At 42.7% G+C, this 18,277-nt stretch overlaps 1 protein-coding gene and 1 long non-coding RNA gene across 2 annotated transcripts in view; both read right to left on the bottom strand.

Annotated features, from left to right (window-relative positions):
• ACTR3B (actin related protein 3B) overlaps window positions 1-18,277 on the bottom strand; it is a 1,022,089-nt gene that overhangs the window by 292,184 nt on the left and 711,628 nt on the right. The window lies entirely within an intron of this gene.
• LOC131381295 (uncharacterized) lies at window positions 2,599-17,323 on the bottom strand. The gene is made up of 4 exons (XR_009209935.1): window positions 17,268-17,323; window positions 9,772-9,867; window positions 5,971-6,030; window positions 2,599-4,685 (listed from the first exon to the last, which is right to left on the bottom strand). It is a non-coding gene; the product is annotated as an uncharacterized LOC131381295 (long non-coding RNA).

Raw genomic sequence — 18,277 nt, 5'->3', positions numbered from 1 at the left:
GCTCCACCCAGTTCGAGCTTCCTGGCTGCTTTGTTTACCTAAGCAAGGGTGGGCAATGGTGGGCGCCCCTCCCCCAGCCTCGCTGCCGCCTTGCAGTTTGATCTCAGACTGCTGTGCTAGCAATCAGCGAGACTCCGTGGGCATAGGGCCCTCCGAGCCAGGTGCGGGACACAATCTCCTAGTGTGCCGTTTTCCAGGCCCATTGGAAAAGCGCAGTATTAGGGTGGGACTGACCTGATATTCCAGGTGCCGTCTGTTACCCCTTTCTTTGACTAGGAAAGGGAACTCCCTGACCCCTTGCGATTCTCAAGTGAGGCAATGCCTCGCCCTGCTTTAGCTCATGCACAGTGCACTTTACCGACTGTCCTGCACCCACTGTTTGGCACTCCCTAGTGAGATGAAACCGGTACCTGAAACAGAAATGCAGAAATCACCCATCTTCTGTGTCGCTCAGGCTGGGAGCTGTAGACCGGAGCTGTTCCTATTTGGCCATCTTGGCTCCACCCAATCCTGGCTAGCATTTTCAATACTACAGCATGTACTATGTACAACAGCTTCTATTCAACATAGGAGTGGTGAAAGTGGGCATACTTGTTGTATTAGTCCATTTTCATACTGCTATGAAGGAATACCTGAGAAAAAGAGGTTTAATGGACTCACTTCCACATGGCTGGGGAGACCTCACAATCATGGTGGAAGGTGAAGGAGGAGCAAAGGCAAGTCTTAAATGGTGGCAGGCAAGAGAGGATGTGTAGGGGAATTGCCAGTTCCACATGGCTGGGGAGGCCTCACAATCATGGCAGAAGGCAAAGGGGATGCAAAGACACATCTTACATTGCAGCAGGCAAGAAAAGTGCCAAGCAAAAGGGGGAAGAGCCCCTTATAAAACCATCAGATCTTGTGAGAACTCACTATCATAATAACAGCATGAGGGTAACTGCCCCTATGATTAAATTACCTCCCACTGGCCTCCCTCCCATGACACCTGGGGATTATGGAAACTATAATTCAAGATGAAATTTGGATGTGGACACAGCCAAACCATGTCACTTGTGTCTCATTTTAGTTTTTAGGAGAAAGGTTTTCAGCTTTTCCCCGGTTCAAAATAATGTTAGCTATGTGTTTGTCATATATGGCCTTTATTAAATTTTGTGTTTTTTTCTATGTCTAGTTTTTTGAGAGTTTTTCTCATAAACAGTGTTGAATTTTATCAAATGCCTTTATTGCATCTACTGAAATGATTATATTGTTTTTGTCTTTTATTCTGTTGATGTGATGTATCATATTTATATATATATTTGTATATATTAAACTATCCTTGCATCTTTGGGATAAATCCCACTTGATCATGGTGTATTATCTTTCTGATATGCTGTTAAAATCAATTTGTTAGTATTTTGTTGAGGATTTTTGCCTCTGTTTATCAGGGGTATTGGCCTGTAGTTTTCTTCTATTACTGCATCCTTGCCTGGTGGCAAGGATGGTATCAGGGTAATGATGGTCTCGTAGAAGGAGGTAGGGAGAATTCTATTCTCTTCAATTTTTTGTAATACTTTAAAGAGAATTGATAAACATCAATTCTTCATTGTAAGTTCAGTAGAATCCAGCAATGAAGCAATCTAGTCCTGACTTTTCCTTATTGGGAAACATTTTGCTACTGATTCAACTGGTCTGTTCAGATTTTCTATTTTCTTCTGATTCAATCTTGGTAGGTTATATGTATCCAGGAATTTATCCAGTTCCTCCATGTTTTCCAGTTTTTTAGTGTATAATTTTCATAATAGTCTCCAATGATCTTTTGTATTTCTGTGCTATCAGTTGTAATGTCTCCTTTTTTGCTTCTGACTTTATTTATGTGGGTCTGCTCTCTCTTTTGTGGTTAGTCTAGATAGTGTTTATTAATTTTGTCTTTTTGATAAAAATTTTGTTCAATGGATTATTTGTATTTTTTGCCTCTGCATTATTTAGTTCTGCTCTAATTTTTATTATTTCTTTCTTTCTACTAATTTTTGGTTTGATTTGTTCTTGCTTTTCTACTTATTGAGGTGTATCATTGGACAAATTATTTGAAATTTTTCTGCTTTTTTGATGTAGGAGTTTATTGCTATAAGCTTCCCTCTTAGCAGTGCTTTTGCTGTATCCCATAGGTTTTGATATGTTGGTTTTTGTTTTCATTTGTTTCAAGAAATTTTCTGATTGCCTCCTTTATTTCTTAATTGATCCAACTGTCCATTCAGGAGCATATTTTTTAATTTATATGTATTCATACAGTTTTCGAAGTTTCTCCTGTTATTGATTTCTAGTTTCAATGGGCCTCTGAGAAGGTATTTGATATAATTTCAATTTTTAAAAAAATGGTTGAGGCCTGTTTTGTGTTCTAACATATGGTCTATCCTAGAGAATGTTCCATGTGCTGATGATAATGCATATTCTGCAGCTGTTGGATGAAATGTTCTATAAAAGTCTATTGGGTTTATTTAGTCTAAAGTACAGTTTAAATCTACTTATTTATTAAATTTCTGTCTAGATTATCATCTAATGCTGAGAGTCGGGTATTGAAGTCCTCAAGTCTTTTTGTATTGGAGTCTATTTCTCTCTCTCTCTTTTTTTTTTTTTTGAGACGGAGTCTGGCTCTGTCGCCCAGGCTGGAGTGCAGTGGTGCATCTTAGCTCACTGCAAGCTCCGCCTCCTGGGTTCATGCCATCCTGCTGCCTCAGCCTCCCGAGAGCTGGGACTACAGGCACCTGCCAGCATGCTTGGATGATTTCTTCTGTTTTTTTTTTTTTTTTTTTTTTTTTTAGTAGAGACAGGGTTTCACTGCATTAGCCAGGGTGGTCTCGATCACCTAACCTTGTGATCCACCTGCCTTGGCCTCCCAAAGTACTGGGATTACAGGTGTGAGCCAGTGTGCCTGGCCTCTCTCTTTAGATATAATAATATTTCCTTTATATATCTGCATGCTCCAGTGTGTATATGTTTAGGATATTATATCCTCTTGCTAAATTGATCACATTATTTTTATATAATGACCTTCTTTGTCTCTCTCTACTGTTTTTGACTTAAAGTCTGTCTTATCTGAAATAAGTATATTAATATATTAATAATTATTCCTAATATAATAATTACTAGTAATAATTACTAATATAATAAATATTATTCTTTCTTGGGTTTGGTTCTTGTTTGTATGAATTTTTTTCCATTCCTTTACTTTCAGTCTATATATGTCTTTAAAGGTGAGATAAAGTGAGATGAGTTTCTTGTAGAAAGCATAGAGTATATTTTCTAACCATTCAGCCAGTCTATACCTTTTTAGTGGAAAGTTTAATTTTTTTACATTAAAGGCTATTATTGATATGTAAGAGTTTATTCCTGCCACTTTGTTAATTGATTTCTGGTTGTTTTATTTATCCTTGGTTCTTTTCTTTCTCTCTTATTGTTTATCACTGTGGTTTGGTAGGGTTTTTTTAGTAGTAATATCTGAGTCCTTTCTTTTCCTCATTTCTGTGTTTTCTCTACAAGTGAGTTTTCTACTTTCACATGTTTTGATGATGGTAGATATTGTCTTTCTGATTACAGGAGTAGGACTTCCTTAAGCAGTTTCTGTAGTACTGGTCTAGTGGTGATAAATTCCCTCAACTTTTGCTTATCTGGGAAAGACTTTATTTCTCCTTAATTTATGAAGAATAGCTTTGCTGGGTATAGTATCCTTGTCTGGAGTTTTATTCTTTCAGCATTATGAATATATCATTCCATTCTTTTCTGGCCTATAAGGCTTTTGCTGAGAAATCCACTGTTAATCTGATAAGGGTTCCCTTATAAGTAACTAGATACTTCTCTCTTGCCATTTTTGGAATTCTCTCTTGGTCTTTGACTTTAAACAGTTTTACTATAATGTTCCATGGAAAAGAACTTTTTGCATTTTATCTATTTTGGAATTGCTGAGCTTCCTGTATCTGGATGTCTAAATCTCTTGCTAAATAAATGTTAAATTTGTATCTATTATTTTGTTAAATATGTCTTCTACCCCTTTCTTTATTCTTTGTCTTCTGAGACATAGAAAGTTAACATATTTGGTCACTTTGTGGTGTCCTATATGTCATGTTAATTGCTTTATTCATTTTTTAAATTATTTTTTCTTTATGTTTGTCTAAGTTATTTCAAAAGACCTGTCTTCAAGTTCTGAAATCTTTTCTTCTGCTTGAACTAGTCTGTTGTCGAAGCTTTCTGATTTATTTTTTATTGCATTCAATGAATTCTTCAGTTGCAGAATTTCTGTTTGGTTCTTTTTTATGATATCTACCCCTTAGGTAAATTTCTTATCCATATTTTGAATTGTTCTTTATACTATTTATCTAATTTCTCTTGTATGTAGCTAAACTTCTTTAATATCAGTATTTTTAATTATTTTTCTGGAATTTTAGAAATTTCTTTTATGTTGGAATGTGTTTTCAGAGAATTATTTTGTTTCTTTGGAAATGTCATATTTCCTGGCTTTTTCATGTTTCTTGTGTCCTTACGTTGATATCTGTACATTTGTTGTAACAGTTACATCTTCCAATTTTTTAAATTTTCTTTCATAGGGGAGGACATTTTTCTGAAGTTGTATTTATGGTGTTGTTTTGGTAGGGCACTTTGGATTTGGTTCTGGTGCATGTGCTAGTATAGTCTTCATATGATTTCTTCGGCTGTAAAGAAAAGAAATCATATGTAAATAAAAGAAAATCATATATAGTGTCACTGGTGTTTGTGATTTTATCAGTGGCTTAGAGTGCATTTGTTAGTGGAGGCTATCATAAAGTTTTGCTGGGGACAGAGATATAAGGTGGGTCAGTCCTTGAGCCCCTGAGGTGACAGTGACTGGCTGAGTGTGCCTGTCCTTTTGCCCCAGGGCAGCATACACCAGCACCAATTTTAGTGGGTACAGGTAGACAGGTTATTGAGTCACTAAGCAGCTTGCTTGGGTGGCAACAGTGGCAGCAGTGGGCTGGGTGGGTGGCTAGATCCTTGGTCCCCTTGGTTGCAGGTGTGGCATGGGCAATTGCAATAGCAGTAGTAGCATAACCCTCTGGCTTTCATGCTGTCCACACCGATATTGGTAGTTGCTGTGATAAACTGGATGGGCCAGTCCCCAGGCCCATGGTTGGTGCGTGTGAGTGGGTGCCAGCTGTGGTGGGAGCAGCAGGCTAGGTGGGCCTATCCTCAGGCCCTGGGAGGAGTGCTGAGGTGCCAATGGTGGCAGATGGGGCACTGCAATAACCAGGACCCTGGATAGTGTGCTTGAGCACTGGAGACAGAGGAATTAAGCTGACAAGCATTTCCTCAAGTCCTACAATGGTGCATATGGGCACTGACTGTGGTAAGCAGTGGTAGAGTGATGCCTAGTCCCCTGGCAGAGTGCTTGGGCAGGGGCAGCAGTTGCTGTTCTGTGGACCTGCTTCTGGGGACATTTTGAATTATTTGTCAAGTGATTCATATAAGGCAGGGTTGGTTTTAGTGGTAAACATGCAGCTGGGGAGTGCACACTTTGGCCCCAAGTAGCAGCTGCAAGTAGGGTAGCCTGTTTTCAGAGCACTTGTAAATGTGCAGCAGCCCCACTACAGGGGGTGAAGGGGTCACTGCCAATGACTCACACTTCAGCTCTGTTGGCAATAGCCTGTGGCAGCACCCAGCTATGAACAAGGGATATCCATGGGGCTCCAAGGGCCTGGAGATGCAGGATCTGTTGGGCCCTGGAGCACGGTGTGGTCTTGTGGGGGTTGGACTCTCAAAATAGCACCATGCTGCCCCTGCTTAGCACTCGGGGTGGGTTCGGGGGGATCCAGGGTGAGCTCTGACTACAGAGCAATGCTGTCATGTGGTCTCTAGGCAGCTTCCTATGTTAGTCTCAGGGCCTGTGTGGGTTGAGGGGCTTTCTGCTGGTAGGAGTGCAGGAGTCCAAAGTGGGAATGTGGATTACTGGGGGCTGCTCACCCTTTCCCCATACTGGGGAGCCTGTCCAAGTTCCCAGCAGATCTCAGCCAAACAGATTACCTGAAAAAAACAAAAAAAAAACAGATTACCTGGCTTCCTTCTCCTTCCTTGCCTTAGGTATTTCTTGTCACTTCTCTTTTAAAGTCCAGCACTCTCTTCGGTGATGGATTCAAAATGTGATGATCTACTTACTAGTTTGATTCTTCAAGGAGAAGGCAAGTACCAAATGCCCCTACTCAACCGTCTTGAAGCCCATATACCTTAATAACTTTTATATATTTCTAGTGTATTGATACTTTTATCACTGACCCTCTTTGACATTAGCAATATTTTTAGTCTTTGAGTCTATTTTCGCCGATATTAATGTAGTCACTCCAGCTCTTTCAAAATTACTATTTGCATGAAAAAAATTACTTTTTCTCTCTTATGCCCAGCCTATTTGTATCCATGAATCTAACATGCTTCTCATGTTGCCAGCACAGAGTTGGATTTTGCTTTTTTATTTGTGTCTTTTATTAGAGCATACAGAACATTTACATTTAATGTAATTATTGATGGGGTTGGGTTTAAGTTTCATTTTGCTATTTCTCTTCCCTGTGCCTCATGCATTTTTGTTCCTCTGCTTTTTTTTTATTGCCTTTTATAAGTTAAGTATTTTTGGTGTCCAATTCTTTCTCTGTTGATGTTTAGATATAATTTAAACAGCTTTATTGAGCAAAAATTGACATAGAATAAGCTAAAAATGTTTAAAGTTCATAACTTGATTAAGTTTTGACATGTACACATTCTTGAAAATATCATTGTGCCCCTCTGTCCCTCCCTGCCCCTGTCCCATCAACAAGATGGTCAACAGGCATTAGTTTGCAAGATGTAGAATTTTATATTAATGGAAATATGAAAGTTTCATGTAGACATATATTTTCATTTCTCAAGTATATAATTAGGAGTAAAATTTCTGGATGGTATAGTAAATATATGCTATAAGATACATAATTTTGCAAATATTTTCTTTCAGTCTGAAGCTTGTCTTTTTATTTTCTTAATGGTACTCTTTCAAGAGCAGAAATTTTGAATTTTTGTAGAGTTCATTTAATTTTTTTCTCTTTTATTTATTCATTCAGTCTTTAGTGACTGAGTGCTATATATTGAAACAGTTCTTTGTTTTCCATTCTGCTGTTATCATTTTTTCCATTCTGCTATTATCTTAATATATCTTTTTTGTTTTGTTTTGTTTTTGAGACAGAGTCTCGCTCTGTCACACAAGCTGGAGTGCAGTGGCGTGATCTTGGCTCACAGCAACCTCTGCCTTCCAGATTCAAGTGATTCTCCTGCCTCAGCCTCCGGAGTAGGTGGGATTACAGGCACCCACCACGCCCTGCTAATTTTTTTGTATTTGTAGTAGAGACGAGGTTTGACCATGTTGGCCAGTCTGGTTTTGAACGCCTGACCTCAAGTAATCCGCCCGCCTCAGCCTGCCAAAGTGCCAGGATTACAGGCATGAGCCACCGCGTCCAGCCTTAATGTATCTTAAATATTTTATATCTTATTTAATTCCCTGTGTTTTCACAGTCTTTTAGTTTTAGCACATTTTTAGTGACAATATTTGCTTCCTGCCTTTTCCCATCTTCCCAGACGACAGTAATGTGAGTTCCCTAAAGTAAAGCTTGTAGGAGCGTGGCTGGGGCTTCCAGGCAGGCCAAGTGTCCAAGCTGGCAAGAGCAGGGTGTACGAGTCCATGGCTCATGTGGATGTGCACAGACGTGACTGCATAGACAAAAAGGTCAAGCAGGAAGCAGATGGGGCCGGAGGAGGGAGGAACAGGGCCGAGAAGCCAGGCCATGGAGAGGACAGCAAAAAGCACTTTGAATTACAATTTCACAAACAAGTTGTTTGTATGACTTTACACTGACGGTGCTCACAAAGAAGATGAGATGAGAATTATCATCCCCATGCCACAGATGAGAAAACAGTTCCTCAGGGGTGAAGTACGTTGCCCAGGAGCTAGCTTCTGACAGAACCCAAGCTAGAGTTCAGCTCTCCAGACTCCTAAGCTGGTGTCTTCCCCACTAGACCACTCTACATTCTGCATGGCCAGAGTCTCCTAACCATTTATCTCTTGGGCTAATTCCAAGTCCAAACTGTCTCTAGAGCCAGTTTTGTATCCAGTCTGAGATACAGGACATCCCCCTCTGCTACTCTGCGTCCCAGAGTCGAGTTTGCTCTCTCTGCCTGTCCACAGCCCCCTTAGAGGCGAGGCCCACTTCATAGAGTCTAGGAGAAAATGGTGTTTTGGACATGAAGAACAGGTGGTATTTGAAAGACACAGAGGTTTTTCCTCTCTCTTCATTAATTTGGGGGTAACCAAGTCTAAATGATGTGCCCTACAAGAAATAGTGATGAGTAATGTCTCTGCCTCTGACCTCAGGCTGTGTGTGAGAAGCAAAAGAAACAAGAGTGGTCAACAGAGAGCTCCAGGTACCCAGACATTGTCGGGAGAGACAGCCCCCTCCCCTTTGCCAGTGGATGCCCTTGACCTCATTAAAAATAAGAAAAGGCAGAAATCAGACCAGTGGTAGCCTCAGCCCTAGAGTCTGCTAACATTAGCAGGAGCTCCAACAGCCTCCCCACCGCTCAGTTTCTTGGCCATAGACTTCTAGGGAGAGGCCTGAGACAGCACACTACATTAAAAATCCATCAGCCACAGAAATTATTATTTTTAGCAAATTGATGACTTCATGGAGAGTTGGGAATACTACACAGAGGGCTGCAAAGGTGACAGGCACAACCAGGTCAAATGGATGGCAGTAATTTTACATGGCAAGCTGAGAAGTGCACTCAAGAGAGATTGCATTCACATCCCAGCTGTGCAAAATTTAGGCAAGCTATTTAACTTTTCCATGCTTTAAGTCCCACATCTGCACAACTACATTGCAAAGGTCTGAAGAATATGAATAAAATATGTAAAATGCTTAGGATAGTATCCAGCTCTTCAAGGGCACCTAACACATGGTAGCCAGTAATCATAAACTGTAAATCAATGCACATATTCTCTGTGCTTTCTTATTGGTCTACATAAAATTTCTGACCTAGAGGTGGAATGTTGTTAACCCTATATTAGGACTCTGTTTATAGGATTTTCTCAGCTCCTGTACTCAGCACACATGGTCTGACTTTCATAGCATGGTGGGGATAAGCACATAGCCCAAGCTTCTCTCATAGGAGTATGCATGTGTGGGCACTCTGAAACATTTAGTGGAAATATGGGCAGGAAATGGAAGACTGGGGGGGAGAGAAGGAGACTAATTTCTTTTATTCCTAGGCATCCCTGGTCGTAGAGTCAGAACAAGGTTCCAGTTGAAGACTGTCTCCACCCTCTCAGTATCTCAGTTTATTAACCATGATTGATTTGGCTGTAAAAGTAACCAACAGAGTAGCTGGGGACCTCTTATACAAAGCTACTACTTTGATTTTTCAATTGGTTTTAAATCCCGAAGGTAGAGAAACCTTGGCTGGGCAGGGCCCAGGAGCAAGGTGAAATTGCTACAGTCATTTGGGAAGTTAAGAGGGTTTAGTGCTCTCTGATTGATTGAGCTGTAAAGCCCTCCCGCCGTGAGTGCTGACTGAGGTAAGAGAGTGGGAGAAATGTAAATAATTTGTGGCCAGAGAGTGGAAAATTGTGCTTTGAAAACATGTCTGCAATGTGCACAGAGCACAAGTGTTTGCTCACTCTCTGAAGTCCTGCAGTGTCCACTGTTGCAATCTCTGACCTTCAAAGGCAAGGAATTCTATTACAGTACTTACCTCTTATCCAAATGGGAGATGTTCCTAGACCCCCAGTGGTTGCCTCGAACTGCAGAAAGTACCGAACTCTCTATACACTGTTTTTCTTATATGTACCTATAATAAAGTTTAATTTACAAGTTAGGCACAGTAAGAGATTCAAAATAATAAATAATAATAAAACAAATATAACAACCTACTTTGATAAAAGTGATGTGAATACAGCTTCTTTATCTCTGAAAATATTTTAATATTTTCAGATCATTGTTAACTGCAGGTTACAGAAACTGAGGAAAGTGAAACAATGGATGGAGGGGACTTCTGTACTTGGGAACAGAAAGGAGGGATGCAGATGTTTTATTATTTATTTATGTTTATTGCTGTAGAAAAAATGCAAGATGATGTCTTAACAACCTTCACTATTTTTTGTGCTAAGCATCATGGGGGCTAAAAAGAGATCCAGTTCCTTCCCTCAGTGCTCTTAGGATTTCTAGAGTGGGAGAACTGGGCGATTTGTTCCTTTTGTTCGTATCTTCAGCAGTTCACTCACCTGACCTGCACTTGGACCTACTCAGTTGACAAGACTGTGAGTCTTGATCCCACAACAGATGAGACATGCCGGATCTTGAGAGGAGGTAAGAGAGTGGGAGAAATGTAAATAAATCGTGGCCAGAGAGTGGAAAATGGTGCTTTGAAAACATGTCTGCAAATTTTTTATATTTCTCCCATTAACAAGGCACTCTAATTTCCCTTTCTTTGAATACAGGTCATCTTAGTGACTCACTTCTAATGAGAGAACCTGGTAGAAGAAACCCTGAGTGACTTCCAAGGTCAGGTTTTAAAATGATACGGCTTCTGGCTGGTTCCCTCTCCCTTTTCGGTTGCTTGACCTTGGAACCTGGCAGCTGTTGAGCAGACTTCGCCAGGCAAAACTGTTGGGAGTTCTGACTACTCCTATAATAAGATGTGTTAGTCAGGGCTCTCCAGGGGAACAGAAACCAACAGGAGAGATAGGTAGGTAGGTAGGTAGACAGACACACAGACAGACACACAGGCAGACACATAGACAGATGATACATAGAGGCTGGCAAGTCCAAAATCTGCAGAGTCAATGATCCAGTCTGGGTCTGAAGAGCAGCAGCTGCTGTAGAACAAGGAAAAGCTGATGCCCCAGTTTGAAGGCCACCAGGCATGGAGAATTCTCTCTTACTAGGGGAAGGGTCAACCTTTTGTTCTGTTCAGGCAACTGATTGAATGAAGTCCTTCCACATTAAGGAAGACAACCTGCTTTACTCAGTCTACTTGTCCAAATGTTAACCTCACCCAAAAACACCCTCAAAGCACACCCAGAAGAATGACCAAATGTCTGGGGACTGTGGCCCTGCCAAGTTGAAACAAATAGTTAACCATACCCAAGATGTATTAGGTTACTCTGTGGACCACAGGATCCAAAAAGACTCAAGAAAAATCCAGCTGTCTTAGATTCCTGTACCAAGCAAGACACTTTTTCTCCTGGATCCTTTCTCTGGTCACATTTTCCATGTGGTCTCCCTACCATGACTTTGCTGTCAGTGCTTAACCCTGCCTGATCCACACCACTGAGCTTCGTCTACGTATCTTCCAGCTGGCACCGCTGACTGGCCAACGCAAAGGCAACACGAATGGAACTGAGTTTTCCAGGACAGTGATTCCTAAATGGAGAGGAAAGTCCTATCCTTATAAGTGATATTCTTTATGATGGTGCTTTGTTTCTGGCTGATTCCCAGCGGTATCACTCACTCACTGTGAATCTTCGCTGTGGCTGTTCTTGGCTCAATACCCCAGCAACCGTTTGCTCTTTGCTGGTGGAAGCACTTAACCGTCAGCCTCAGACTGAGGGTCTAATCCTGTCGTTGGAGAGTGAAATCTCAGAGTCCTGGACCATAGTATCAGGGACTCAGGTCAGCTGTGGTGCTTTCTCCCTTTTGATAATATACCCCTTAATCTGCCTTTCTGCCATATCCTTAGAGAGCAGGCCACACGAAACACCAGTTTCTGTAGGTCCTTAACTTGCCTTCTGGGCACTGAGGCTCTCTCTTTCCTTTAAGCACTGGCCATCACCCTTTCCTTAAGGCCTGAGGTCTGACACGGCTGTTTTTTCCCCCAATACATTTCTTTTTTTTTTTTTTGGAGACAGTCTTGCTCTGTCCCTCAGGCTGGAGTGCAGTGGTGTGATCTCAGCTCACTGCAACCTCTGCCTCTTGGGTTCAAGCGATTCTCATGCCTCAGCCTCCCAAGTAGCTGGGATTACAGGTGCATGCCACCATGCCCTACTAATTTTTGTATTTTTAGGAGAGACGGGGTTTCACCATGTTGGCCAGGTTGGTCTCAAACTCCTGACCTCAGGTGATCCGCCCACCTTAGCCTCCCAAAGTGCTGGGATTACAAGCATACCCAATACATTTTTAATGCTTGGAATTCTATTTGGGAGATTTATTCTTTGTGACTTGGTCCATATTGTCTTCCTGATGCTAATGACCCCTTTTATGGAATTTCTCTTTTTTCCTAACATTGAGACACGTTGCTCTTCTCTGCCCTGCCCTCATGCCTCGATGCCGTGCACAGTATGGAATCCACTCATCTGACCTTGCACCTCAGGCTGAACCCTTCTCCTGGGAGCAACGAGAGCACCCGGAGCACGTCCTGGCTCGCAGTGCTCACTCTAAATGCTGCCGAGGGAACCAGTCAGAGGACAGTGTGAAAAGCTTTTCCTACATTAGAAAAGGCCAGGTGGCTCCACCCTATCGACAGACCCTTCCTGACCTTGATTTAAGGTCAGCATTGCCCTTCTCTCTGCCAACTGCCCATACGAGCGGATGCAGGAGAGCTGGCCTCTCTCTGAGCTGCACACCTCCTTCCCCCAAATCAACGCCTGCCAGAGCTGATGAGCACGAGCACCTCTGAATCCTTCATGAAGGTCATTAGGAGCAAACGGCATTTATTTCCCTGGCTACAACCTTGGAGAGGTGGTCATTTTAAGGTTCAGCCTGCTTCAGTTACCTGAGAGAACCCAGATGCTATGAACAGGGAAATCACGAGATGCTGGGTCCACTTGGAAATGAGAAAATGACACCGTTATCTATAAGTTATGCAGACCAGAAACACAGGCATCAGGCATCATCTTTAAATCTCTTTTTCCCTCACTCCCACATTCAACCCAGAAGAAAGTTCTGCTGGTCTCATCCTCACACTAGATCCCAAATCTAACCTCTCTCACCCCCTCCGCTGTTCCCACTGAGCCTCGGCCACATGTGTCCTGCCTGGACGCCAGCAGCCTCCTGCTGCTCTTGCTGCATCCACACTTGGGGCTGATGCTCCGTTTTCCACATATACCATATGGCACACAGGCCACGTTTCTGCTCCCTTCCCTTCGCGTACATCTGTGGTCAATGGGGCCACGAGGCATAAAGCCCCTGCCTCTCTCTCTGACTTCAGCTCCTCCAGCCCTTCCCTTAGTTTATTCCCTCCACACACAAGCATTTTGCTGTTACTCAAACTCTAAGATCATTCTTTCCCGGCAAAGCATCCTCACCTCCGTACATTCTACCTGGCATGCCCCTTCTCCATGTCTTCACCAAGGTCCTCCCTCCACTTCACTCAAGTCACTCACTTTACTGAGCATAGCCCTGATCCTACTTCCCTGCTCTTCTTTCTAAAGTCCATGCCACCTGCCATGCCATGAGCTTGCATCTCTGCTTTTTTATTTATTGCTGGTGTCCACAACCACACTCGGTGCTCCAGGGGACTTTGCTTTTGCTGTGCCCGTGCTTATCACACTATGCCTGTCACACAGTGCCTGTCACATAGCAGCCACTCAAGGAGACATGACTGGAGGAATCGTGTGTGTTTTAGGGAGATAGTGCGTCCTGTTCACATCTCAAAATATCTGTCACTTCAGAGGCACTTGTGGATGTTCACTGTGTTCTCATGTCTGAGTTTGGTGCTGTAGGGTCACCCAAGATAGAAGAGCATAGCTGCTGCCTTCAAGGACTTTGCCATTTACAAGAGGCAATAGCACTAACGTGAGTGAAGCAATTCACATGGCGCATGAGGATATTCTGGGATGCTTTGTCCTCTATGGCAAAGAACGCTAGTGCTCGGGAGTGCATACCGTGGATCAGGCTGAGGTCTGCAGTACAGTGAAGAGGTGGGGCCCAGCCAGGCCTGAGAGCACCTGAGGAGGTTAGATTTAGGCAGCAGGGCGGTGGCCAATGTTTTGAAACAAAGCAGTAATTTTTGTTTCAAAACAAAAATTTTGCCCCCCACCAAAGTTATCCAAGGCCTAAGAGGAGTTTTGACAAGTGGAGAGCAATTCTGAAAAAGGTGAAATTAAATCTGTTTCTGATCCCACACACAAAAATAAACTCCAGAGACGTCAGAGAGAGATCTGAAAGTAAAAAAATAAAAATACACACACGCTACAAGGAAACATGATGGAATCCCCCTGCACCTTGAGTATGGAGGAAGGCTTTCTAATTACTACAAATCCCCATACAGAAAACCAAAAGATAAATGTGACCACATAAAAATAAAACTTTTGCATGTCAAAGGCAAAAAACTAAAAACAAACAAATACACAAACTACTCAAAATGGTAAACACCATAAGCAAAGGAGTTAAAAGATGAATGAGCACTGGGAAAAAAGATTTTGAGTATTCATCACCCATAAAAGGTTAATACTCCTAACTTGAAATATTTTTTAAAAATTAAGAGGAAAAATATGAAAAAAATTTTATAAGCAAATTAGCAAAGATGTGAAGCAACAATGCACAAAAGATAACATATGAAAAGATGTTCAGATCCTCTCATTATAAGAGAAATGCAAGTTAAAACACCAATCCTAGTTCACATCCATTAGACTGGCAAACTTGGAAATTCGACATGCCTTCTGTTTGCGAGGCTGTAGGGAAACAGGCACCCTGCTACATTGCTGGTGGAAATAGCAAAGGGACCATCTCTCTGAAGGAGGATTTGGCGATATGCAACAAAATTACATACGCATTTGGTTTTTATCCTAGCAATCTCTCTTTTAAGAATTTACTCTGGGGCCGGGCGCGGTGGCCTACACCTGTAATCTCAGCACTTTGGGAGGCAGAGGTGGGTGGATCACGAGGTCAGGAGATCAAGACCATCTTAGCTAACACAGTGAAACCCCATCTCTACTAAAAATACAAAAAATTAGCCGGGCGTGATGGCAGGCACCTGTAGTCCCAGCTACTCGGGAGGCTGAGGCAGGAGAATTGTGTGAACCCAGGAGGCAGAGCTTGCAGTGAGCCCAGATTGCACCACTGCACTCCAGCCTGGGCAACAGAGCAAGACTCCGTCAAAAAAAAAAAAAATTTACTCTGAAGACAAACCTTCCCCCACACAGTTGTTAAAGGCTTAAGAAGGACGTTATTTTGCTCGTGATGTCAGAGGAAAGCCAAATTCAGCTGGCTCATCTGAGACTCCAGGATAAGACGGTATAACCGAATCTCAGAGAGGCAACCACAGCACATCACGTATTCCTATGCTGTGTCTGATGCAGGAACTTTAATATGACCTCAGCAAGATTTACCAGCTTCTGCCCACGTATGGACAATAACTCACAGCTCCACTTTGCTTTCAGAAACTTCTGTTATTAATAACATTTTTCTGAACATGAAATTCAAACCTATCTGTCTATAAATTATACTTTGTTCCTTGGGGTCAAACAAATTAACTTTCATCAACTTAGCAGCCTATAATATAGACCTACAAATATTTGAATGTAAGTCATGCTTTTTATGATTCTCCAGGCTCCAGTTCCTTCACCTAATCATTTGTTCAAATCTCTATTTTCAGGGTTTCCAGAAATGAACACAATACTCTAGCATATGGTGGAATGGTCACCTTCTATAGTCTAGAACCACAAGGCAGTTAGGGACTAGATTCACTTGCATAATTAGGGCAACATGTTGACCAAAAATTAATGCACTTATGGTGAATAACAATCCCATTATTTTCTCAGGTATGTAGCTGGTAAGCCGTGATCCCTTTTCTGCTCAAATGGATAATCAAAGTAGCCTTTATCCCTCTGCCTTCAATGAAGCCTAACACCCAACTTCCAGCCCATGTTGATCACCTATGATGGGCAAAGCATCACACTTAGCATCATGAATGAGAAAAATGAGGAGGAGTGGAAGCAAAGGTTGAGGGGATGCAGAAAAGGTGGTAGCATCATATAAGAGACATTTACAGGCTCCCTTCCCTAAAAGAGCTTATTGCTCTGTCATTGAACTGAGACTGTCAGTAAACAATTCGAACCCATCTTGCTGAAGGAGAGCTCAAAATAGAGTTCTTATGGAAGGCTTCTCGAAGGATAATAGGGGCAGGGAGACAGCATCCAGATGTGACATGGCAGAGACCATTCCTACTCACCAAGTACCCATATGATCCCCCTAATTTTCAGACCAGGATACCTGGATGAGGTCATTTAACTAATTCTTGGGACATGAGCAGGAATGGTGTATCTCTTGCTAGCTGAGGTCTGAGGCAAATACCAGCGTATGTGTCTTTTCTAGGCATCTGTACTTTAATCTTACTTCTCTTTTCTCTCCTCTCTCTCTGTCTCTCACCATGTGGCTAGAAGGAAAGGACTCCAACATGGAGGCACTGCAACATGGAAGTACTTTAGGTCTCTGCCAATAAGAAAGCCTGTGTCAACAGGGGAGCCACAAAGCAGAGTCATGCAGGACAGTATTGCAAGAGACCCATGCAAAAGACCCATGCAGGGGAGTACTGCAGGAGACCCATGCAGGAGAAATTTCAGGAGACACATGCAGGAGACCCATGCAGGAGGAACTTCAGGAGACTCATGCAGGAGACCCATGCAGAAGACCCATGCAGGGAAGCACTGCAGGAGACCCACGCAAAAGAGTCAAGCAGGGGAGCACTACAGGAAATGGATGCAGAAGACTCATGCAGGGGAACATTACAGAAGACCCATGCAGAAAAGCTTGCAGGAGGCTCATGCAGAAGACTCATGCAGGGGAGCTCTACAGGAGATGGATGCAGAAGACCCATGTAAGAGAGCTGGCAGGAGATTCATGCAGAAGACCCATGCAGGGAATCACTGCAAAAGATGCATGCAGAATACCCATGCAGGACAGCACTGCAGGAGACCCAGCAGGAGGACCTTCAGGAGACTCAGACAGGAGAGCTCGCAGGAAACCATGAAAAGGACCCATGCAGGAGAACACTGCAGGAGACCCATGCAGAAGATCTGTGTGAGGGAGCACTACAGGGGAGCCCACGGAGAGAAGCCACTCAACCCATAGCTGACAGTGTTGTGAGAAATACAGTCTTTCCAGGGCTTTTCTTTTGCCACCACAGCATATCTGTTCTATTCCAATGAATACAGTGGATATCACCGAATGTGGACTGCATTAGTTCGTTTTCATGCTGCTGATAAAGACATACCCAAGAGTGGGAAGAAAAAGAGGTTTAATTGGACTTACAGTTCCACAAGTCTGGGGAGGCCTCAGAATCATGGCAGGAGGCAAAAGGCACTTCCTACATGGCTGTGGAAAGAGAAAATGAGGAAGAAGCAAAAATGCAAACCCCTGTTAAAAACCACCAGAACTCGTGAAACTTATTTACTATCAGGAGAACAATATGGGGGAACCACCCCCATGATTCAATTATCTCCCACCAGGTCCCCCCCTCCTACCACAATACATGGGAATTCTGGGAGTACGATTCAAGATGAGATTTGGGTGGGGACACAGAGCCAAACCATATCATTCCACTCCTGGCCCCTCCAAATCTCTTGTCCTCAATATTTCAAAACCAAGCATGCCTTCCCAATAGGCCCCCAAAGTCTTAACTCATTTCAGCATTAACCCAAAAGTCCACTGTCCAAAGTCTCATCGGAGACAAGGCAAGTCCCTTCCACCTACAAGACTATAAAATCAAAAGCAAGCTAGTTACTTCCTAGATACAATGGGGTACAGGTATTCGGTAAATACAGCCATTCCAAATGGAGAAACTGGCCAAAACAGGGGGGGTTACAGGGCCCATGCAAGTCTGAAATCCAGCGAGGCAGTCAAATTTTAAAGTTCCAAAATCATCTTTTACTTCAGGTCTCAGATCCAGGTCACACTGATGCAAGAGTTCCCAACAAGTTCCTCATCTCCATCTGAAACCACCTCAGCCTGAATTTCATCATCCATATCACTATCAGCATTTTGTTCAAAGCCATTCAACAAGTCTCTAGGGAGTTCCATACTTTCCCACATTTTCTGGTCTTCTTCTGAGCACTCCAAACTTTTCCAGCCTCTGCCTGCTACCCAGTTCCAAAGTTACTTCCACATTTTTGGGTATCTTTTCAGCAGCACCCCACTCTACTAGTACCAATTTACTGTATTAGCCCATTTTCATGCTGCTGATAAAGACATACTCAAGACTGGGGAGGAAAAAAGGTTTAATTGGACTTATATGGCTGGAGAGGCCTCAGAATCATGGCGGG

Source organism: Hylobates moloch, unplaced genomic scaffold (genome assembly GCF_009828535.3).
Source record: "Hylobates moloch isolate HMO894 unplaced genomic scaffold, HMol_V3 SCAFFOLD_1, whole genome shotgun sequence".
NCBI lineage: Eukaryota > Metazoa > Chordata > Mammalia > Primates > Hylobatidae > Hylobates > Hylobates moloch.
This window is presented reverse-complemented; position numbering and strand designations above follow the sequence as displayed.